Genomic DNA, 24846 nt, shown 5'->3' on the forward strand with positions numbered 1-24846 from the left:
ACCAGTTTTTAATTAAGAACCAAAGTTTTGACATTTAAAAGTAGCAAGGCTACCTCTTTAAAGAAAAACCCTCAAGCTTCATTACTTTTGTGACTTCATTCTATTGGTTTTACTTTTTCCATTTGTTGCATACAGTGAACCTTCTTCATGACTCCTCACTGGCTCTGACTCTTCGCACACAGTTTTGGGTCCAGAAAGTTCTTTCCCCTTCTCTACTGTTCACGGGAGGAGAGCAGGGCTAAGCTAGCAGAAAGCCCAGTTCGTAGACAGAGAAAAAAAAAAAAAAAGTCACAGGGCTCCCTATGGTGACAACCAGAAGATCAGCTGCTTGGATACACAGACAGGCGGCAGGCTACGGACAGCACCATGACGGGCAGCGGCGTTTCGGTCAGCCCCAGAGCAGGAGGACAGGGCGGTCAGCAGGGCTGCCTGGAGTGTGGCCCTCCCCTGGCACAGGCAGAAGAGCCATCTGACTGGGCATGCTGACCGCTCTCTGTGTGGCAGAGGTTCTCAGGCAAGAGAGGTGAGCACTGGCTTCCGGACAAGTCTCTCCCATGACTGGGAAGCCCGGGGGTGAGGGGATGTCACCAGGCAGCCAGACCAAGGCCAGCTAAGCAGGTGGCAGTAGAGAGATTGCCTCCCTGGAAGGCAACCCTAGGAGACTGGGTGGCCGCTGCTCACATGAGGCTTCTGGAATCCCCTGGTACAATCCCGAGGTCTGTGGAAAAATAGATTTTGGCTCTCCCACAAAGATAATCCCAGTCAGGCCAGGGACCAATGGCACTTTTCTGCCTGACTATCTTTGGAGGGGGGAGGCTTTCAAAAAGCCTCTGTCCTCTCCCCTGAAGGGGAAGGGGGGAGAGATGGGAGAGGGGGGTTATGGCCATTCACAAAAGTCTCCACTACCAGCAAGACAGAAGTATTCAGCAGGCTGTTTTGTTTGTGTGTGTGTTTGTTTCTGTTTTAACAAACAAATAGAGGGCCGTATTTTGTTTTTATTATAGTCCACAGTAAAATACAAGTTTGTACAAGTGTAACATTTCTCAGTTTTCCACTAAACAGTTCAACCCTCACTAGGTCTTCCTCCACCATCATGTTCCAGTACCAAGAGGGCAGTATTTTTCTTTTATATATATATATTCCCTTTTGTTGCTCTTGTTGTTTTATTGTTGTAGGTCTTAATGTTGGATAGGATAGAGAGAAGGGAAAGACAGAGGGGGAGAGACAGACACCTGCAGACTTGCTTCACCGCATGTGAAGTGACTCCCCTGCAGGTGGGGAGCCAGGGGCCCGAACCGGGATCCTTTAGCCAGTTGTTGCGTTTTGCACCACCTGTGCTTAGCCCGCTGTGCTACCGCCCAACTCCCGAGGGCAGTGTTTTTCTGGCTGGTCTCCACAGTTCAGCAGTTTGGTCATCCTTCTCAACTGCATCCCCAAGTTGTTTGGCTTCTCAGTCATTCAGCCACAAACCATTGGAGAGACAAAATGGCAGTGGGGGGGAGCAAGAAATGTCCATGGGGAAATGAAAGATCTTGAAGAAACTGGAAAAAGAGATTTGCAATTGCCTAACCCAAATGTTTCACATTACAAAGAGGGAGACAGGCCCAGAAGGGAAAGAGAATTACTCAAAATGAGACCGCTTTGCCCAAACCTCTTTCCACCATCCACTTCAGTTATAAAATATTCGTGTTGTCCTTCTCTGCCATCTGGGATGGAGGTAATTTCCTTCCTGGAAAATGGAACAAGAGACAAAGGACAAGAAGAAAGGGGAGAATGATGCTCAATTCCTACTTTTTGGTTTCTGTTTATTAAACATTTTGTCCTGCGTTGTAACATACTGCCTTTGAGATAACAAGCTGCAGATGCTACTAGGATTCTATCCAGACTTCCCTGGGCAGATGACCCCACCAATATGTCCTGGAACCTCACCTCTCCAGAGCCCTGCTCCACTAGGGAAAGATAGAGACAGAAGCCAGACCTTCCACTTTCTGCACCCCCAAAAGAATTCTGGTCCCTACTCCCAGAGGGGGAGAAATATTAGGGGAAGATGACTAGAAGGCTCTGAAACCCAGTTCCATCAGGACCTGGAAAGAGAAAGGAAAAAAGGAAAAACATACAAAAGTAGTAATAGGTATAGCTGTGACTTAAAAAAAATAATAAAAGAGAAGGCAGGACCATAGGAAAAATTATATATATATATAAGATTGTCAACCCACATCTCTGACCTTGGGAGAACCACTGCAGTTTCCAATGGAGTGAAAAAAGGACACAGAACTCTGCTGGTGGGAAAGGTGTGGGATTGTACCCCTGTTATTTTGTAATTTTGTAAATATCTAATAAAAATTAAATTTAAAAAAGAAAGGGAGAGGAGGAGGAGGAAGGGAAGAGTGGGGGTGTCCCCGAAGGTTTTTAGTCAATATTTCAGCCACCTAGCAGTGACAGTCCCGTCAGAGAGTCAGATTTTAAATAGAGAAATAAGGTCCCCCAGAATTTTAAGTGACAGCATTCTAAAAAGTCATTTTCCTCATACTTTCATCTCCAACAGGGAAGCCAAGGCCTGAAGCAGGAACAGGAGGCCAGTGAAGGTGACACACAGTCAGGCAGAGGGTAAGATTAGGGGCTTGGCCTCCCAGGATCCAAGCCAGCTTTCTCCTTGGCAGCGGATCAGACCATCAGTAATCCCTGTCCTGAGGCTCCCGGCCAGCCTTGAACTTGGGACTGCATCTCAGCTTTCCCCACAGAGTCAGTCAGCTGTCCTGTCAGTCAGTTGGTGGCAGACTGATACTGCATTCCGCTCTTCGGCCCCAGAGCCAGGAACATGCTTCCCTGCAGCCCACAGCCCGATTTCTGTGTCGCAGCTCAGGAACAGCTGGCTTGGGGGTTGGCAGACCAAGGCTCTGAGTCAGGCCTGGCGAGCTCCCGGACGATCACCTGCCCACCCGCCTGGAGGGCTTGGGCTCACTGCCCTTGCTCCCTGGGTCACAGTAGGGCATGCTGAGTTCTCCCTGTGACTTGAGGACATGCGTCAGGCCATCCATCCAGCGTCGGCAGGGAAAGAATCCTAAATGTAGTGCAGGCAGCACCCCTGCCCCGGCTCCGGGGTGTCTTCAGGGCATGTAGTGGAGAGACACCAGCCCCAGCTCACACCCTCAAACAAAGGGTACAGAGGGAGCTTGGGCTCGGAAGCCCCGGATGTCCAGAGCATTCAGGACCAGGGGTCCTGTCTAGAAAAATCAGAAGACCAACTGGGCAGATGGACGGAGCTGCCCTTCCCTGAAGAGGCACAAGTAGGACGTCACACCCTGCCCAAGGCCCAGATCACCCTGATTCCCTACACAAAGATCTTCTGACCCAAGCCCTTCCTGGCACAAGAGAAAAATAGAAGCCCAGAGCAGGGAGGGAGCTCACTGTGGGTCACACAGCACGGCAGAGCTAGGCCTGGGACCTGGTTCTGTTCCCCAACACGGCGGCGCCTTCAGGGCATAGAAGAGACAGACTTTACCTGCACCCCAGAAGTACCCTGAGACCAATATCTTTAGGTGTTTTCACAGGGTGAAGAGTTAAAGCTAAAGCCCTTTTCAGCATCACACAAAGAATGAGAGAGAGAGCATGTGTGTTGTTATTTTTAATTCTTATCTTTATTTATTTATTTATTGGATAGAGAGCCAGAAATCACGAGGGAAGGGGGTGATAGAAAGGGAGGGAGACAGACACAAGCAATACTTCTTCACCGCTCACAAAGCTTTCTCTATTATTATTATCTTTATATATTTATTACTAAATAGAGACAGTCATAAGCCAAGAGGAAAAGAGGAGATAGAGAGGGAGAGAGACAAAGAAACACCTGCAGTCCTGCTTCACCACTCACGAAGCTTTCCCCACCGCAGGTAGGGACTGGGAGCTCAAACCTGGGTCTTTGTGCCCTGTAATGTGTGTGCTCAACCAGGCGTGCCACCACCTGGCCCCTGTGTGTATTATATATATTTAACGAGAGAGAGAGAGAGAGAGAAAGAAACCAGAGCACCACTCTGAGATGCCAGGAATAGAACTTGGGACCTCATGGTTGAGAGTCCGACACTTTAACCACTGTGCCACCTCCCAGGTTGTACACAAAGCACTTTCACCAAGTCCCAGCTTCATAGAGTTGAAGTAGAATCCAATAAGAAAGAAAATCCAACCCCTTCTTCTTCTAGCGTTTGCCCTTCTTTCGTAGCCAGTCAACAGCATCAGGTTGAGCCTGATGTAAAGTTTCGAGACCTCCTTTGAATCTGGAGAGGTGGCAGTCGTTGACTATGTGGGTCATAGTCTGTCTGGAGCCGCAGGGGCAGTTCGGGTCGTCTCTGGCTCCCCAGCGATGGAACATAGCGGCGCACCGGCCATGGTCTGTTCGATAGCGATTGAGGAGGGCCCGATCATAACGTGCTACGTCAAAGCCGGGTTGACGCTTGCAGGGGTCTGTGATGAGGTGTTTGTTCTTTACCTCAGCTGACTGCCAACTCTGTTTCCAAGAGACTGGAACAGAGAAGTTCAGTGTAGGCGTAGGGGAACCAGATTGGGTGACGAGACGTCAAGCGTTGGACAGGGTGGGCAAAGATATCCGCGTATATTGGCAGGTCCGATCGAGCGTAGACGTGGGAAATGAACTTAGATGATGCCGCATCCCAACAAATATCTGGCGGGGCGATGTTGCTAAGAACTGGCAGCCATGGAACCGGGGTGGAATGGATGGTTCCAGAAATGATCCTCATGGAGGAATATAATTTGGAATCGACCAAGTGGACATGGGGGCTACGGAACCATCCTGGGGCACAGTATTCTGCAGTGGAATAGCATAATGCCAGAGAGGATGATCGTAGTGTGGAAGCGCTCGCGCCCCATGAGGAGCTGGCCAGTCTTTCAATGATGTGATTCCTCGCGCCCACCTTTGCTGCAGTTTTTATGAGATGTTCGTGAAATGACAGGGTGCAATCAAGAGTAACGCCAAGATAGACTGACTGGGCTACATGCCGGATTCTCGTGTCGCCAAGCTGCACATTAAGCTCACGCGAGCCCGAGGCATGGTGTAGATGGAAAACAGATGATACCGTTTTTGCAGTGCTAGGGATTAGTCGCCATTTTTTACAGTAATCAGATATCAGAGACATGTCTTTCGTGAGTGTTTCCTCGAGGATGTCGAACTTGGATGCCTGAGTTGCACAGCAGATGTCATCGGCGTAGATGAACTTCCTTGAAGAAGTTTCTGGGAGGTCATTGATGTAAATATTAAATAGCGTAGGAGCCAGAACAGAGCCCTGGGGGAGACCACTTGAGACAAGTCTCCATCTGCTCCAACCCCTTGGAAGCTGTAACCGAAAGCAATGAGGTGTCTCAAATTTCTGCCTGTAGAGGGGAGGGTTCAGGTCCTGGAACATGACGGCAGAGGAGGACCTGGGGGTGGGTGGGTTTAGACTGCTATGTGGAAAACTGAGAAATGTTACACATGTACTGACTACTGTATTTTACTGTAAACCATTAATCCCCCAATAAAGAAAAACATCTAAATTAAAAAAAAAAAGATACAAGAGAACATGAACAACCACCTGATTTGACAGATGCAGTACAGAACACCATCCAACTACAGCTCCACAGACTTCTCAAGGGCTCATGGAAAATTCTTCAGGATAGACCACAGGTGAGGCCTCAAAGCCAATAGACTAACGGATAGAAAACTTGTGGCAGATGCTGCTGAACATTGTTAGGAAAGGTGTTATGTGTGCCACATCTTAGGTAACTCCTGAACACATTATCTTGGAGAAATGTCAGTCACAGGGCCAGGCGGTGGTGTCTCTGGTTAAGTACACACATCACAGTGCATAAGGATCTGGGTGTAAGTCCCCAGTCCACCTGCAGGGAGAAAGATTCACAAGTAGTGAAGCAGGGCTGCAGGTATCTCTTTGTCTCTCTCCCTTTCTACCTCCCTCTCCCCTTTCAATTTCTCTCTGTCTCTGTCTAATAATAAGTAAACAAATATATTTTTAAATAGTAAAAATAAACATGTATAAAATTTTAAAAGAGAGAAATGTCAGTCACCATAGGACAAAGACTACATGATTTCACGGATGTGAGATACCTACAGAAGTCAAACTCATAGAGACAGAAAGGAGGGTGGTGGCGGCCAGGAGTGAGGGGATTGGAGAATCAAGGTATTATACCTGGCACAGTCTCAGATTTGCAAAGCAGAGAGTTCTGGAGCGGGGTGTTGGGGGTGGCTGCAGGACAACATACTTGCACTTAAAATGCTAGGGAACTGTACCATGGCAGACATGGTTACAACGTGATATTTTATGCTATGTATATTTTTAGCACACTATTTATGTAAAAATTAAAAAGTAAATAAGAGAAGCCAGACAATGGCATACTTGGTTGAGCACACACATTGTCATACTCAAGGAGCCAGGTTCAAGCCCCTGAATGGTGGGAAGCTTTGTAAGTGGTGAGGCAGGTCTGCAGGTGTCTCTCTTTATCTCATCTCTATTTCTATCTCTGTCTCTGTCTCTGTCTCTGTCTCTATCTAGATCTTCCCCTCCCCTCTCAGTTTCTCTCTGTCCTAGCAAATAAAAGAAAGGGGGTGGGGAGAAGACTGCCAGGAGCAGTGAATTCCTTAAGCAGTCACAGAACCCCAGTGATCACCCTGAGGGCAAAAAAAAAAAAAAGTAGCTAAGAAGACCTGGTGGACCTGCTCCAAACAAACTCCAGTGGGGGGAAGGAGGTCTCCAGACAAAAGAAACAGCTTGTGCAAACACACAGAGGCACTAAAGTAGCCAATGTTCTCTGGTAAAAGCAAAGGCACCCCAAGAGCCACTAGCTGGGTGAGCCAGGGAAGTCCCCCAGGGCCTCTCTGTGAGCCCCAGCAAACACTGTGGTCGTCGCAGCCTGATTGGGAACAGTCAAACCGGGGAGATGTGGAAAGAGCAACCCTGCCTCCAGACAAGACTTCAAAGGGGAAACTGCTTTCCAGACAGTACCAGTTCCCCCAGGCTCCTGATCACCCTCGAGGTCACCCTCCCAGTGCGGTGGGTGGCAAGAGTGACTCAAGCCACTTGCCTGACTGAGACACCTGCTGAAGACGAGAGAGGAAGGGACTCCCCCCATGTGAAGCCTGGAGCAGACACGTGGGTGGGGACCCGCTCTAGAAACTCCTCTTTCTTGTCCTCTCTGCTGTCTGTCTGGGGGACAACGCAGCCATGAAGGAGACCTGCCTCTCTGTAGACTTCTGTGGTTGCTGCCCGCTCACAGGGAGGCCGGCTCAGAGCCTCCGGTGAGTCTGTGAGTGGGAGTGGGAGGGGGGCCTTGCAAAGCCTCTGAGCCAAGGATTCTGGGAAACCCCAGCTCTGCTCTGCAACGTGTGGACGGCTGGTCTTTGGCAAGCCCTGTCTTTGTAGGGGTCTCAGCGTGCCTGTCTGTGAGATGAAGAGGGGCCGGCGAGAGAGCACACTGGTAACACACGGGACTTGCCTGTCACAGGTCCTGCCTTCCATCACTGGTACCTGCAACTCCAGTATCAGCCCAGATATAAAAAAAGGACAAGAATCCAATATGAGAACACACATTCCCTCTAGGGTCTGTTTGTTTGTTTTTGTCTATGTTCAATCTAACTTTGGCAAACTTAGCTATCTACTTCACCTCCCTTCTCTCTCTCCCTTGCTCTAATCCCCATGATTCCTTCATCTTGAGAGAAGAGAGGGTCATAGGAGGATTTAGCATTCTATAGAGGAACAGAAGAGCAAGATAAGTCCTTCTCTACCTAACCACAGGGTAGGGGGACAAGCTGCCAAGTATGTTATGAGAGAAATTGGTTGTGTCTTTAGCTAAAATGGATGTATTTTGGGGGTAGATGGCATAATGGTTTTGCAAAAAGACGCTCTTGCCCGGGGGTCCAAAGTCTCAGGTTTAATCCCCCACACCACCATTAGCCAGGGCTGAGCAGTATTCAGTAAAATAAATAGATAAATAAATAAATAAGCAAATAAATAATAGTGAGTAAAAAAATAAAGACTGCTGGCTTATAAAACTATACTCAGATAGAATGTATAAAAGATATAGGGGCCAGGCAGTGGCACACCTGGTTAAGCTCACACATTACAGTGTCCAAGGTCCCAGGTTCAAGCCCCTGGTCCCTGCCTGTAGAGGGAAAGCTTCACAAGTGGTGAAGCAGGATTGCAAGTGTCTCTCTGTCTTCCTCTCCCTCTCTACCTCCCCTACTCTCAATTTCTCTCTGTCTCTATCCAATAATAAATTAATTAATTAAAAGATATAGATATAGAGAGGGGAGGAAGGAGAGAGATACAGATAGGTGCAGATACATACACAGATATGTAGATGTGGATATAAGTATCGGTAAACACATAAATATAAATCCTCAAGGAAGAATCTACCAAAAACCTAATTGTCAAAAGTCAGTTGGCCAGATGATCATTGCACTGAATTACTAAGAACATTCTTGTTGTTTTTTTTTTTTTTTTTAAGATTTATTTATCTAAGAGAAACACAGAGACTGACAGAGAAAACCAGAGCATCACTCCGGCACACGAGATGCCAAGGACCCAACTTCAGTGCTGTGTACCCAATAAGACTCCAGCACTTAGTGTCACCTCCTGAGGAGCACTAAGAATGTCCTGGCTGGGTCACGAGTTTCTCTGCCATGACAGCGAGATGGCCCCTGTCCTGGCTAGCTAGGTGGGCTGTCTCCAGATAACAGCCTCTGCCATCGCGTCCAGCTAGTTTCCGGGACTAAGAGTCATTTTCCTTCCTGCCAGGTGAAAGGAGATTAGCGTTCAGATCAGCCCACACGAGCGTGCACACACTGCCACCCGCATTCTGTGGCCTGGCTCTGAGTCACGTGCCAACCTACCAAGGGGCTGGGGACTAAGGCTGTCAATACCATGCCAGCCTCTGTCCTCAGGAGCCCTGCAAGGAAGCAGCAGTCTTCAGTGGGCAGCCAGCTATCTCTCTCACATCTGCCTTTCAGGTGCCAAGCTCTTCCCTATCTTTCAGCATCCCACAGACATGTGCGGGCCTTCCGTGCCTACAGCTGTCTCCTCTGTTCTGTCAGACTTAACATTCTGTGCCCGCCCCCACCCCAGACACAGTGTATGTACGAGTGGGCCTTGCCTTCATCTCTGCTCATGGGTAGTCTTATCTCGGGTCTCAGCTTGGATGTCTTCACCTGGGCAGTCTCAGCCTCCACCCCCACCTCTGACATCCTCCTTGGTCCTCCCGTGTTATGGGTGGGCTTCCCTTTTAAAAATAGCCTCTTAAGTGTAAGGAGCCGGCCTTAACCATCACCATGCTGGCTTTGCCATACAAGCAGCGTAAATCCAAGGCATGGCACGACATGGGAGATGTTATGTCACTGGGGATCTCTGATGCTAGAGTGTCTCTCCCCTCTCCCTTTCTCTGTCTCTTCATCTCTGTTTCTCTATTTGAAAGAAAAAAAGCAGGTCAGAGTGGTAAACTAGGGTATGTGTGAGTTCCCAGGTCTGCCAAAAAAAAAAAAGATAAATAAAAAGAACGGAATGAAGAAAGCCAATTGATATCTTACACTGTTTTTAAAAACGTGTACAGTGTCCAACATGGACAGTGGGGCCTTTAAAGATGCAGGAAACACAAAGGGCCGGGTGGTGGCGCACCTGGTTGAGCGCACACATTACAATGTGCGTGGACCTGAGCCCCCAGTCCCCACCTGCAGGGGGAAAGCTTTGCAAGTGGTGAAGCAGGGCTGCAGGTGTCTCTCTGTCTGTCTCCCTCCTTCTCCATCACCTCCGTCCTTCTCAACTTCTGGCTGTCTCTATTCAATAAATAAATAACGATAATACAAAAAAAAAAAAATTCAGGAAACACTAATGGTGGGGGCGGGGAAGGAAGCTGAGCTCTGAGAAGCAGACACAGAGTTACACAGGGCCACATTTTGAACTCTTCCTGGTGACATCAGAGGGAACCCAAGAACTTTGGAACTGGGAAGGCTATGCTGGTCGTCTACACCCTCACCACAAAAATTGCCCTAACAGGCTGAGAACTTTGTTTTTTTTTTTCTTTTATTTATCTAGTTAGTTATTTTCCCTTTTGTTGCCTTTGTTAATTTTATTATTATTGTTGTTGTTGTTGTTGTTTATGTCATCGTTGTTGGATAGGACAGAGAGAAATGGAAAGAGGAGGGGAAGACAGAGGGGGAAGGAAAGATAGACACCTGCAGACCTGCTTCACCGCCTGGGAAGCGACTCCCCTGTAGTTGGGGAGCTGGGGGCTCAAACCGGGATCCTTAAGCTGGTCCTTGTGCTTTGCGCCACATGCGCTTAACCCGCTGCGCTACAGCCCGACTCCCCTTTGTTTTTTGTTTTCAATCGAGATGGAGATATAGACCTATTTACCTTCAAGATCAAAATGACAAAAATAAAAACAAACAACAAAGGATCAGTTCAGGAAAATGAGGCCTGAAGAAGCCGTTGGATGCCAGCACAAGACCCAAAATTCATCAGAATACAAAGTATCCAGCACCAACCAGGCAAAATTTATAGTGTCTGATATCCAATCAAAGATTCTCAGGCTTGCAAGCAACCTGGAAAACACAACCCATGAGGCCAAGGGGTGGCCCACCTGGTTGAGTGCACGTTACCATGCACAAGGATCCAGGTTCAAGCCCCCGGCCCCCACCTGCAACAGAGGGGAAGCTTCAAGAGCGGTGGAGCAGGGTTGCAAGTCTTGCTTTCTCCCCCCTTCCTTTTTCTCAGTCTTATAAAATTAGATAGATAGGTAGATAGATAGATAGATAGATAGATCATACAAATATCACATTGAACCTGGCAGTTTCTTTTCTTTTTTTGCCACCAGGCTTATGGTTGAATTCTGTGCCCACACAGTTTCTATCCACTTCCTCACGGTCATTTTTTCCTTTATAATGATGGATAGATGTCTTTAAAAAAAAGAAAGAAAACACCGCCCATGATGAGACCAGTCAATCAAAAGCAAATCAGAACTAACAGAGATGTTAGAATTAGCAGAGGATGGCATTTGGTATTATTATAACTGTGTCTCATAAATATTCAAACAGCTAAGCAGATGTGGGAAATACACAGGTAAAGGCTACACTTGGTAAATACTAAGGCATCAGCTGGATTAACAGCAAGTTTGCCAGTGCAGGAAAAAAAGATTGATGGCAAGAGAATCTATACAACGGAGGAAAGAGGGAGGATGAAGACCTTGTGAAAACAAGAGGGCCAGTAACATGGCTTCTTGTATGGTGAACGGCTTTGCCAAGCACAAGACCCAGGTATACGCCCAGCCCCACCGCACTGGAGGAAGCTTCTGCACTGATGTTCTCACCCACCTCTAGACAGAGATAGAGGTATGGGAGAAGGAGAGAGGGTGTGAGAGAGAGATCTCTGCATAAGTCAGTCTGGAACAATGAAGCCCTAGTGATAAGCAAAAAAAAAAAAATGTTAATAGTAGTAAAGTAAAAAAAAAGATAAATAGGGAGTCCGGCGGTAGCGCAGCGGGTTAAGCGCACGTGCCGCAAAGCGCAAGGACCGGTGCAAGGATCCCGGTTCGAGACCCCGGCTCCCCACCTGCAGGGGAGTCGCTTCACAGGCGGTGAAGCAGGTCTGCAGAGGTCTGTCTTTCTCTCCTTCTCTCTGTCTTCCCCTCCTCTCTCCATTTCTCTCTGTCCTATCCAACAATGACGACATCAACAACAATAATAATAACTATAACAACAATAAAAAAACAAGGGCAACAAAAAGGAAAATAAATAAATATTTAAAATATATATATATATATAAAAAAGATAAATAACCAAACACATGGTGCACACCTGGTTAAGCACACCCACATTACAGTACACAAGAATCCAGGTTCGAGCCCCTGGACCCCACCTGCAGGAGGAAAGTTTCACTAGTGGTGACACAGGGCTGCAGGCGTCTGTCTATCTCCCCTTCCCCTCTCAATTTCTCTGTCGCTTTCCAATAATAAAGAAAGAAAAATAGGGCCGGGTGGTGGCGCACCTGGTTGAGCGCACATGTTACAATGTGCAAGGACCCAGGTTCGAGCCCCCAGTCCCCACCTGCAGGGGGAAGGCTTCATAAATGGTGAAGCAGTGCTGCAGGTGTCTCTCTGTCTCTCACCTTCTCTATCCCTCCCTTCTCTCTCAATTTCTGACTGTCTCTATCCAATAAATAAATAAAGATAATAAAAAAAAAAAGAAAAAGAAAGAAACAGTATTAACGAGATGCAGATCAGTTCAGGTAAAGATCAAACAAGATCCCCTGAGCGAACACTCCTGTAGCATTCTGGACTGTCAAAGTCTGGAAGGAAGAGACCAGAGTGTCACAACTAAGGGCCAGTTTATTCTTCTAATGTACCTCTAATTTAAAGGATCTTGAAAGAAATAAAAATTTTCATGTTTCATTGCTTTAATTAAAATACACCAATGAATACACCTACCACGATTGTACAATCTATTTTCAGAAAAAATATCAGCAAAAACTCTCATTTGGGGAATAACATCAGATTTTGCAGGGAAGGCACAGTGAGAGTTGAGGTTTCTTTTTTTTTTAATTTTTTAAATTTTTTTAATTATCTTTATTTACTTATTGGATAGAGACAGCCAGATATCGAGAGGGAAAGGAATGATAGAGAGGGAGAGAGACAGAGAGACACCTACAACCTTGCTTCCCCACTCATGAAGCTTTCTCCCTGCAGGTGGGGACTGGGGGCTCGAACCTGGGTCCTTGTGCATTGTAATGTGTGTACTCAACCAGGTGCACCATCACCAGCCCCCGAGAGTCGAGGTTTCTAACATACCCTTTACCCAGCTTTCCCCGCAGGCTAACATCTTACACAACTGCCACTAAGGAAACTGTCCATTTTTATTCCAGTTTCTTCCATTAATGTCCTTGTTCTATTTCAGGATGTCACATTGAATCTGGGTTGGTTTTTTTTTTTTTCCCACCAGGGTTATGGTTGGAACTCTATGTCCACACAATGAATCAATTCACTTCTCTTAGCAGTTTTTTTTTTCCTTTTTAATGTTATTTATTTATTTATTGGATAGAGACAGAATGAAATTGAGAGGGAAGAAGAAGATAATGAGAATGAAAACAAGAGAGACACCAGTCCTGGGACTACTGAATAGAGGCCCCATATCAGCACGTTTCCCACCCACACTATGGACCCCAAGGACAGACGCAGCCTAGAGCTCTCCGTTGGAATTTCCCCATATACATGACTAGAGTGGCACAAGTTTTCAGGGCAGGGTAGTGGTGGTGGTGGCGGCGGTGTTGCTGGTGGTGAGACACACACTAGACAGCTGAAAAGCGGGACTACCAATAAGAAATAGAACAAAAACAGTGACTGAAACACTAGATATTTTATAAAGGTTTATCTATTATGGTTTGGGAGGTGGCGCAGTGGATAAAGCACTGGACTCTCAAGCATGAGGTCCTGAGTTCAGTCCCTGGCAGCACATGTGCCAGAGTGATATCTGGTATATGTGGTTCTTTCTCTCTCTCCTCCTATATTTCTCATTAATAAATAAAATGTGTTTAAAAGATTTTAGTTAGTTATTTATTGAGGTGGGGGGGAGAAAGAGAGGGAACCAGAGCATCACTCCAGTTTATGCAGTGCTGGGGATTGTATTATATAATCGCTCTCTATTTTTTTCAATCTCCAGCACCACCATATGATTATATAATTTTCATTTCCTCAGTACTTAGCTACAGCAAGTCACCTGACCAATCCTAAATTCAGCACTGAGCATAGGTATAACGTCCTCCAGAGGGGGCAGGTAATATTTGGGGACGTTGGTCTAGTTTAGGATTGACAAACTTTTCCTACAAAGGGCCAGATAGTCGTTATTTTAAGCGCTGGAGACCATATGGTCTCTGACAGCAAAGCGGCCATTGACAACAGAGAGATGAATGAGCCTGACTGTGTCCCAGCGAGACTTGACTTACAGAGACAGGCAGAGGCTGCCTTTGGCTGACAGGCTGTGGTTGGCGAGCCTCTATCTCAGCTTTCACATTTGCCATAACTAATTTGAGAAGAAATGAAAAGCCTGATTAATTTAAAAAAGAAATAAGGATTTGAAATAATAGTGGGTTTTTTTTTTAATTTCCCACAAAGAAATTAGAGGCTCCAGATGGTTTTCCAGGTGGATCCTCTAAACTTTCAGAGAACAGAAAATTCCAACTATATATAAACGCTTCCAGACAGTAAGTAGAGATGAAACTCTTCAGCTTAGTTGATGAAGCTGGTATAATCTCTATTACAAAACTAGACAAGGATATGATTGGGAGGGGAGTGACTGGGGGCACGCTCTGTTAAGCACACATATTACCAAGTTCAAGGACCTGGGTTTGAAGACCCAGCTCCCCACCTGCTGGGGGAACACTTCACAAACAGTGAAGCAGGTCTGCAGGTGTCTCTCTGCCTCTCCCTCTCTCTATCTCCCCGTCCTCACTCAATTTCTTTTTGACCTATCTAATAAAAATTAGAAAAGGGGGGGAAATGGCCATAAAAAAGGATATGATGAGGGAAAGCAGTATAATCCCAGAAAAAAACATGGACACAAAGGCAGAGAAATAAATGTTGATGAATACTTTGTTAGCAAACTTAATTTGGCAATGTATGAAGAGAAATACATTGGGAGTATGGATCAACCTGTCAATGCCCATGTTCAGCGGGGAAGCAATTAAAGAAGCCAGACCTTCCACCTTCTGCAAACCATAATGACCCTGGGTCCATGCTCCCAGAGGGATAAAGAATAGGAAAGCTATTAGGGAAGGGGATGAGATACAGAGATCTAGTAGTGGGAATTGTGTGGAGTTGTACCCCTCTTATCCTATGGTTTTGTCAATGTTTCCTTTTTATAAATAAATAAATAAATAAATAAATAAATAGCTTCTACTCTGGTGGTGATCCTGTGGGGAGGTGACTGAATTCTGGTGGTGGCTGAAGTGTGGAATTATCCCTTGTTATTATTTTTATTAGTGATTTAGTAATGATTTACATGGCTATAAGATGACAGTAGAAGCTTCTTTTAAAGAAATATATTTCTATTTCTTTATCATCGGGTAGAGAACCCTACCCAATCCCATCCGAGAGCAACAGACTAGATCTCCCCAGATGATGAGATGGGACGTTGGTGTCTCTAGCTCTCTCTCATTCTCTGTCTCCATAGCTCACTCATTAAAAAAAAAAAAAGTTTTTTACAAAGGGTTAAGGGGCCAGGTGATGGTGCTTGGTAAGCACACGTATTACCAAGCACAAGGTCTCAGGTTCGAGCCCCAGATCCCCACCTACAGGAGGTCCACTTCACGAGCAGTGAAGCAGGTCTGTAGCTGTCTATCTTTCTCTTCCTCTATCTCTCCTCTTCTCGCAATTTCTCTTTATCTTATCCAATTAAAGAAAAAATTAGGAAGGAAAAAAATGGCCACTAGGTGTGGTGGATTCATAGTGCCAGCACTGAGCCCCAGTAATAACCTCAGTGTCAGTAATAATGAGAATAATAATAATAACAATAATAATGTAAAAAGGGGGAGACAGAGGAGTTGTCACAGTGAATTGTGCAGAATTTGATCCCTAGCAACACATATGTCAGAATGATACTCTGGTTCTCTCTCTACCTCTCTTTCTCATTCATAAATAAAAAACAAATGAAGGGGGCCAGGCGGTGGCGCACCTGGTTGAGTGCACACATTACGACACACAAAGTCCCGGGTTCAAGCCCCTGATCCCCACCTGCAAGGGGGAAGCTTCACAAGTGGTGAAGCAGGTCTGCAGGTGTCTCTCGTCTCTCTTCCTCTCCATCTCCCTCTTCCCTCTCCATTTCTGGCTGTCTCTATCCAGTAAATAAATAAAGATAATAAATTTTAAAAAATAAAATAGATGAATATTTTACAAAATGGACTGGGAGGTAGGTGCACCAGGAGAGTACATGCCAGAAATCCTGACTTCAGTCTCTGGCATTTCCTAAAAAAAAAAAATTAAAGGGAGAAAAGTATACAGTCATATCAATAGATGCAGAAAAAAAGTAACAAAATTAGGCGTTACTGGACTTTGAGAACAAAACCACTTTTAGCAAAATAGGAATAGAAAGTAGGAGTGGGGGGTGTACAGACGTAAAGACACCCACCTAGCCCAGGGAACTCAGGACCAAGGGTTTTTTATATAAATATCTGCTACATGACAAGAAGACGCCAGGCTTGAGCTCTGTTTACAGGCGGGATACATTCAAGCTGCTTTCCAATTGCAGCGAACAGGAAGTCCTTCCCTAGGGGCCAGGCGGTGGCACACCTGGTTAAGTGCACATTAAGCCGTAAACACGCAAGGACCTAGGTTCAAGACCCTGGTTCCCACCTGGTGGGCAGAAGCTTGACAAGTGGTGAAGCAGGGCCGTATGTGTCTCTCTCCCTATCTCCCCTTCTCCTTTCAATTTCTCTCTGTCCAATAGTAAATAAATATGCATATTTTTTTAATTTAGAAAAGGAAGTTCTTCCACATTCAACAACAACTATGCAGGCTGTCAGAAAACAGGGCCCGGAGATTGTTGGGAGGATAATTTGTCAAATGAGTGATATACTCACTCTCCTTTGCCTAATTCCATTCTTCTTTCTCTCTCTCTCTCATAAATCTTTTTTAAAAAGTAAATAAGTGAATAAGCAAGACCCCAAGGACGAGAAGTAGCCCAGCTAATCCAGGCATGTTTTATAGACAAGACCCCAAGAAAGTCCCCACAGGAGCCTCTGGGTTCAGTCTTTTCCCAGGTTCACGAGGGTTCTTAAATGCCACGTCCCTCCCTGTGGTTAGTCACACTCATTAAATGCCAGAGTAAAGAGCTGAGAGCTCACAGGGGGCTCGGCTGCATATATGAAAACGAGGCCCTGGGGCACCTCAGGAACGACCTGATCTGTCTAATAAAATCTTCCCACGGCTCTGCCAGCTTCGCGTCACACATTCCTGGGCTGCTGGACACTACGCTGTGTTCTTAAATCCCCCTTGTGCCTATTTGACTTTTTATTTAAAGGAACCTCTTTCCAAGAGATAAAGCAGTTCTGCTCATGTCCACAGACCCACGCAGCTTGGTGTGAGGAGCTAGAAATATACCGTCATGTGTATCCGGACAGTAGGCAGTGACTTGAATGTTGACCCGGAGAGCAATGAGCGGCTCTGCTGATATCAACAGCTTGTCTCATCACATCCAGACTGCTGTCTTAAGAAACGGCATTGTGAGGGTGGGGGCAGATAGCTAATGGTTATGCAAAGAGACTTTCAGGCCTCAGGTTCCAAAGTCACAGGTTCAATTTCCCCCACCACCATGAGCTAGAGCTGAGCAGTGCTCTGGTCAAAAAAGAACGAATAAAAAAGAGAGAGAGAGAGAGAGGAAGGGAGAGAGAGAGAGAGAGAGAGAGAGAGAAATGTCATTGTGGGAGCAGGCAATAGTGTCATTCCTGGAGGCCAGGTATCTGTAATGTCCCAGGGGCAGGGTTCCCGCCACCACCACCAGGGGCAGTCATCCAGTCAGAGACTGAGCAGTGGACTTCATAATCAAACTGGAGGCGGAGAGAAAAAGGGAGTCTTTTAACTTCCTTTCTTTTTTCTTTTTTTTTAATATTACTATTTATTTACTATTAGATAGAGACAGGGAGAAATTGAGACGGGTGGGGGAGAGAGAAGGGGAGAGAGACAGAGAGATACCTGCAGCCTTGCTTCACCATTCATCAAGCTTTCCCTCTGCAGGTGGGGACCAGGGGCTCCAACCTGGGTCCTTGTGCCCTGTAGTGTGTGACCTTTACTAGATGTGCTACCGCCTGGCCCCTTTTAATTTCTTTTTCAATTCCCCAAACTGGGGAGCAGCCAGAAGACAGTTTACCTGGTTGTACTTGTGCCTGGATGGTAGCACAACCTGGGTTTGAACCCTGAAACCACAGGCATAACCACAACACCAAGGAACACTCTGCTGCTGTCTGTCCGTGTGTGTGTGTGTGTGTGTGTGTGTGTGTGTGTGTTCTCCTTCTCTATCTATAGATATTTGGGTATTTATTCTATGATAGATAAACCCAAATGCTATGTTACAATGTGCAAAGACCTGGATTTGAGCCCCTGGTCCCCACCTGTAGGGGCAAAGCTTCACAAGTGGTGACAGTCCTGCAAGTGTCTCTCTGTCTCTCTGCCTATCTCCCCCTTCCTCTCAATTCCTGGCTATCTCTATCAATAAATAAATATTTAAGAGAGAGAGAGAGAAAGGGAGAGAGATAGCTGCAGCCCTGCTTCACCACTCACAAAGCATTCCTCCCGCAGATGGGAAGCAGGGGCTTGAACCTGGGTCCCTGTGCACTGTAGCCCTCAGCCAGGTGCACCACCACCTTTATCTTTTTCTTTTCTGATATAGCGAGTGAGAGGCTGAGAGGAGGAAAGATCTAGAGAGAGACAGAGAAGGGGAGGCTCACAGCCCTACTCCTCTGCTCTTGAAGCTTCCCCTTTGTGTGGTACTCCTCCATGTGGTGGCTGGGGGCTTGAACCCAGGTCCGCTTGCATGGTAAGTGTGCACTCTATCACTCAGATGAGTCTCTGTAGTAGCCCTAAATCAACAAATCTTTTCTAAAAAGTATGGATAAGGGTCAGGTAGTAATGCACCAGTGAGCACACGCACTACAGAGCACAAGGACGCAGGCTTGAGCCCCGGTCCCCATCTGCAAGGGGAAACTTCATGAGCAGCTGAGCGGTGAAGCAGGGCTACAGGCCCCCTCTCTTTCTCTGACCCCTTTTCTTTCAGTTTCTCTATCCTATTAAAAAAGAAAAAAAACCTGGGGCTGGGTGGTGGCACACTTGGTTGAGTGCACCTGTTACCAAGCTTCATAAGCCATGAAGCAGTGCTGCAGTTCTCTCTCTCTCTCTCTCCGTCTCTCTCCCTCTCTCTCTCTCTCTCCACCTCTCTCTCTCTCTCTCTCTCCATCTCTATTCCCCCCTTCCCTCTCAACTTCTTTCTTTATCCAAAATAAATACATGAAATATTTTTTTAAAAGAAATAGTGGGGAGTTGGGCGGTAGTACAGAGGGTTAAGTGCAGGTGGTGCAAAGGACCGGCGTAAGGATCCCATTTCGAGCCCCCAGCTCCCCACCTGCAGGGGAGTGGCTTCACAGGCGGTGAAGCAGGTCTGCAGGTGTCTGTCTTTCTCTCCCCGTCTCTGTCTTCCCCTCCTCTCTCCATTTCTCTCTGTCCTATCCAACAATGACAACAATAACTACAACAATAAAACAAGAGCAACAAAAGGGAAAATAAATAAATAAAAATTAATAAAAAAGATAGTCTGCCAGCTTGCTTGCTTTCTCTTTCTTTATACCTTCCTTTTCCCCTTTCTTTATTTCTTTCTTTCTCAATTTCTCTTTCTCTCTTTCTTTCTTTGGTCATTGCTTTGTCTTCAGGACCCCATCAGCAGCTGGAGCTGCCCGTATCCCGCCCCACTACCCCAATTCTCACATTCTCTTGCAACCAGTAAGAGTCACTGGTACCATAAAGGAAAAAAGAAAAATGTGCCAGGACTGGTGGAATCATGTAGGTACAAAGCACCAGAAAAAAGAGAGAGGGAGAGAGAGAGAGAGACTCTCTGACAATGGTGAATAAATAAATAAACAAATAAACACCGTAACACAGAAAGCTTGAGCATCTGCCCTGCACAGGCAGTGTTGGGGAATGAACTCAGGTCCTCACACATGCAATTCCTGTGCTCAACCACTGAGCAGGTCACCTCACTAGCCACTCCAGCAACTCTTCTGTTGTCGTCGTTTGTTTGTTTGTTTGTTTGTTTGTTTTAACCAGAGCACTGCTTGTCTCTGGCATAGGGGGTGCTGGTGACTGAACCTGGGACCTTGAAATCTCACGCATGGATGTCTTTTGCAGAACCCTTATGCTGTTTGTCTGTGGAGACTGAGAGAGGCGGGATAACACAGCTGGGGGAGCAGGAGGTGGAGGGCACACAGGTCAAAGGGGCACTGGACTGAGAACGCCACTGTGTTGAGAAAGAAGGTCAGAGGGCAGACCCTGAAACATTGGTTCTGGTTAGAGGGACATTCCAGGGAAGGGACATTGTAGCCCAAAGTGTCTCTGTTCCTTTAAGCCACTTTAAGTTTTAGTTCCTCCAAGAGACCCTGACTAGCAGGATGCTTGAGTTCACCCCTGTCATCTCCAACTCCTGGTCCCAGAACTCTCCTGACATGGGCTGCCACCCCGATAGGCCGCCAGTTTGCTCACGGCCTAAGTCCGCCTCAGGAGAGAAGGGGAGAAAAAATTGAAAAACTTGTCTCTTTTTTTCCCTCTCTCTCTTTAAAGACAACCCTGTAACAGTGGTGTTTGTTCTCAGAGAGGCCCTGGGATGCATTGGATCGACCTTCTCGTGGTGCATCCCGTGAGTCCCCATTCACTGGGGAAACTGACGATCCTTCCTAGCCGACTGAATCCACATGGATCCCAGTCACTTTCAAAGCCAGCAACAAGCAGCTCCGTACAGCTTTCAACCTGACGCTGTTGACTGGCTACGGAAGAAGGGCAAACGCTAGAAGAAGAGAGGCCCTGGGAAGAAGAATCGTCTCTCCCTTTCTCCCAGAGATAACTGAAGAGAAGAAGTAACAGCATCTCTGTGTCTGAAAGCAAAATGATGACAATTAATCTCGAGACACAGGGCCCAGCCACACAATTCTTTGTGGAAAAACCACTTCGGGAGTTTAACGACAATCAAGAGGATGGAATTGAATTAAGAGAAATTGTAATTAAATCAGGAAAGAAGTTTTTTTGTTTGTTTGTTTTGGGGTTTTTTTTTTGCACAGGAAATCGTAAAGAAAATTAAAACCAGTAATGCTGAAAAACGTGGTGAGCTGGGCTCCATGGAGACTAAGAAAGAGTGCACAGGGCCTTTGCTTCGTGACTGACTGCCACTAAGGACAACAGTGGACACTTCTGCCTTGAGAAACAAGGATGACACACATGAGGGGTCACTTGGATCTAGACCCCCTCCTGCCCCTCGGGCTACTGTGTACACTGTCCAGCCCCAGCTGGCTTTGTCCGGCCTTCACTAAGCCCAGTAAGATCTGAGGTGATATGAAAATTGATCATTCTGTGAAATTTCCTGCCAGGAATGTACACCAGTCAAGATCATCATTATCATCTTCCCCTTCTTCTTCTCCTACTCCTTCTCCTTCTCCTTCTCCTTCTTCTTCTCCTTCTTCTCCTTCTTCTTCCCCTTCTTCTTCTTCTTCTTCTCCTCCTCCTACTTCTTCCTCTCCTTCTCCTTCTCCTCTTCCTTCTCCTTCTCAATATACCCTGTCTATTTATTTATTTGTCTGTTTATTTATTTTTAATTTTTATTATATTTATTTATTTGTTGGATAGAGACAGCCAGATATTGAGAGGAAGGGGAACAGAGAGGGAGAGAGACACCTGAGGGGCATGACGAGTCCAAAACAACTGGGGAAGACGACATAAAATAACAATCAGCGTTTGAAAATAGCTTTTACTGAGAATATGATCTGTGCGCACAATAATCCAATAATGTTTGAGTTTTTAAATATTTTTATTTACTTATTACTGGGTAGAGACAGAGAGAAGTTGAGAGGAGTGGGAGAGATCGAGAGGGAGAGAGGCAGAGAGACACCTGCAGCCCTTCCTCACCACTTGTGAAGCTTCCCCCCTGCAGGTGGGGAGTTTTAGAGTTAATAAAAGAGGACAAGAAGAATTAAGAGGAGTGTTGAAGGGGAGAGAGAAGAAGGGAAGAAGGAAAGGGGAAAAATGAAGAAGGGGAGGAGAAAGAAGGAAAAGAGAGAGCAGTGAGGGTCAGGCAGTGGCGCGCCAGTGAAGCGCACATAGTGCAAAGTGTAAGGAGCTGTGCAAGGACCCAGGTTCGAGCCCCAGAGCCCCACCTGCAGGGGAATCACTTCACAAGTAGTGAAGCAGGTCTGCAGGTGTCTTCCTCTCCCTCCCCTCTCAATTTTTCTCTGTCCTATCCAAAAAAATGGTTGCTAGGAGCAATGGATCCCCAGTGCTGATACGTACCAGCCCCAGCAATAGCCCTGGGGGGCAAAAAAAAAAAATGAGAAGGAGGAGAAGGAGCAGTGACTTTGGTCATACCAAGTATGTACCAGGTCCAAAAGGTGGTGAGAATCCCAACTCACCAGTCAACCTCCGTTTAATCTTGGTTTAGAACTAAACCCACCAAGCTTTGCCAAGGATGTACACTGTCCAGATGTCTCCAAACCCCCTGACACTCTTCCTTGTGCCCACAGAGATCTACCCAAGTCTGCTAGACTCAGCAGACTCTTCTGCATCGAGGAGTCTGCCCAGGCCAGGAGCCCAGGACCAGGGTTCCCTGCCTCTCAGACCATCAGGATGGCCCCAGGAGGGCGTCATGCCAGCACTGAATGGTCCTCCCAGAAAGGAAATGCTTACCTGGCATGAGCACAGCCTCTCTGCGCCTTTCACTCCCTACTGCCTCCTGGAGCTGAGTAAGCAGTGCAGGAAGCCTCCAACAAAAAAAGAAATTGCGGGGACCGGGTGGCGGCACACCTGGTTTAGCGCTCACATTAAAGTGCGCAAGAACCCAGGTTCAAGCCCCTGGTTCCCACCTGCAGGGGGAAAGCTTCACAAGTGGTGAAGCGGGGCTGTAGGTGTCTCTCTGTCTCTCTCCCTCTCTATCTCTTCCATCCCTCTCGATTTCTGGCTGTTTCTATCCAGTAAATAAAGATAATACAATAAATAAATAAATAAATAAAAGAAATTGCCTGACATGCTATCTGTTCAGGCAGTGCATCCTATGTGCTGCTGTGAGTCAGAATAAAATAATGGAGAACAGAAGTGGGGCTCTGTGCTTCTTAAGTCCTTCCAAGCATCCACCTCCTCCCCAGCTAGCTGGCCATACGGAGCAAGATCACAGGAGGCAGCAAGACAGAGCACAAGAGACCACAGGCACCAAGCACTGTGACTAAATCTTCAAAGGCAGGAAGGGGGACAAACGTCACAGGCGACATTCCAGATCCCGTGACACTGGCCCCACCTCACTGAGGTTGCTGCTTTCCAGAACTTGGACTCCTGTTCTGGTGTTGACCAGATCTCCTGGGGAACAGACAGCACATTCCTTGTCCGAAGGATGTCTCACCTGGCAGAGCGTGGGCATTCCCCAGGGAGGGTCGTTGCCCTGGGTACTTTGGAACCACACGGAGAACCAACATACTGAGGAAATGGCCGTGCATGTTGGGGCTGTGCTGTGAGACTGTCCCATTCCTGTGTCCCTCCCCGTCTGTATCTAAAACAAGGGGAAGTCAGCCTGGAGTGGCAGAACAGCACACGTGAAGACTCCTTTCTACCCCACAAGGAGGAGGAACGGATGGAGGGAGCAGAAGAAGGGAAGGGAATGGAAGGGGTAGGAGGAGGGGGAGAGAGGGAAGGGGAAGTTTTGACATTCAGAGTTAATAAATGAAGATTCCTTCCAGGTGAAGCCACCTAGACTACACGGCACCTTTAATTCCTATTTTATGCGCACGTTATGCCTTATTCCAATGTCTTCAGCAAGGGAGAGAGACCTAGTGGCCAGAGTCACCAGGAATAATAGTTAAGCTGTTGAGTCTTTGCTCAAACCTTCATCCTTGCTTGGTCAATCTGTGTTCACGGCTCAGCCAGAAACATCCGTGGTTGCAAAGAATGCAGAACACTGCAGTGCTCCTGACTTTCTTATTTTATCTCTTCGTAACGTCTCCTGAAAGCACTTTCTCCTCAATCTACGACAACGATGCAACCATACTAGTGACCCTTATGCCTTTATCCCTCCCTCTGTGACTGCCACTGCCCACCAATCCAAGCCCACCGGTCAGTTTATACAGTTCAGACCAAGCTTCTAGGAAGGGTTCTGTCTGCCGGCTTTATAGCCCAGCTCAAGACAGGCACACAACATAGTCCTGAGAGCCTCAGGCTGGAAGCAGGAAGCCTGAAGCCTGGTTCGGGTCTGGCTTGATCTCAGGCACAGCCTTTCTCTCTGGGTCCATCTGTTTCTGTTGTGATAGAAAGGACACGAGACACACTCAGTCCCTCCAGTGGGGGGGTCCCAGGGCCGTCTAGTTTCCCTGATTGTACAGGTGGACACAGTGTGCGTTTCCCACCAGCAGCGTCAGTTTTGCAATCCCCAGCACCACTGGCTAGACCATGAGCACACTGGTTTGTTATTGTTATTGCTTTGTTGTTTCCAGCCGGGCTTCATTGCTCCAGGCTAATTTTTTTCCAGCTAGAGAAATTGAGAAGGGAGAGGGAGACAGAGAGGGGGAGAGACAGAGGAACACCTGAAGCCCTGCTTCACCATTCAAGAAGCTTCCTCCCTGCAGGTGGGGTCCAGGGGTTTGAACCTGCGTCCTTGAGCACTGTAATGTGAGTGCTTGACCAGGTGCGCCACCACCTGGCCCCAAATTGTGTGATTTTTATAAACTCTGTTGTGGAATCTTTCTTGTTCTACCTCCCTTCCCTAACCTTTACCTGACATCCTTAATCCCACCTAAAGGATGCTGGTGGGCAAGTAAGAAATTTGTATTGAATCTCTCAGTTCTTCTGCTATGTGCGGAATGGCTAAAACTTGTCTTCTTTTCTATAAAAGGGGGCAAATACCCAATTCTTCATTAGATCGTTGAATAAGAAAATTTGGTCTCTAAAACTGAAACATGCACCAGTTATAAACTGGCAAACTTTAGAGTCAGCAGCTGCAGCAGGTCAGGCAAGCACAACAGGGAAATAAACAAAGCGAGACTGGAAGTCCTGTCAGCCAGGAAATCCTGTCCCCAGACTGTC

General features: G+C 46.8%; 1 long non-coding RNA gene across 1 annotated transcript; it reads left to right on the top strand.

Annotated features, from left to right (window-relative positions):
- Positions 1–278: 278 nt before the first annotated feature.
- LOC132540707 (uncharacterized) lies at positions 279–22667 on the top strand. The gene is made up of 3 exons (XR_009551871.1): positions 279–523; positions 5592–5671; positions 22305–22667. It is a non-coding gene; the product is annotated as an uncharacterized LOC132540707 (long non-coding RNA).
- The last annotated feature ends 2179 nt before the right edge of the window (positions 22668–24846 follow it).

This window comes from Erinaceus europaeus, chromosome 10, assembly GCF_950295315.1.
Source record: "Erinaceus europaeus chromosome 10, mEriEur2.1, whole genome shotgun sequence".
NCBI classification, from domain to species: Eukaryota; Metazoa; Chordata; class Mammalia; order Eulipotyphla; family Erinaceidae; genus Erinaceus; species Erinaceus europaeus.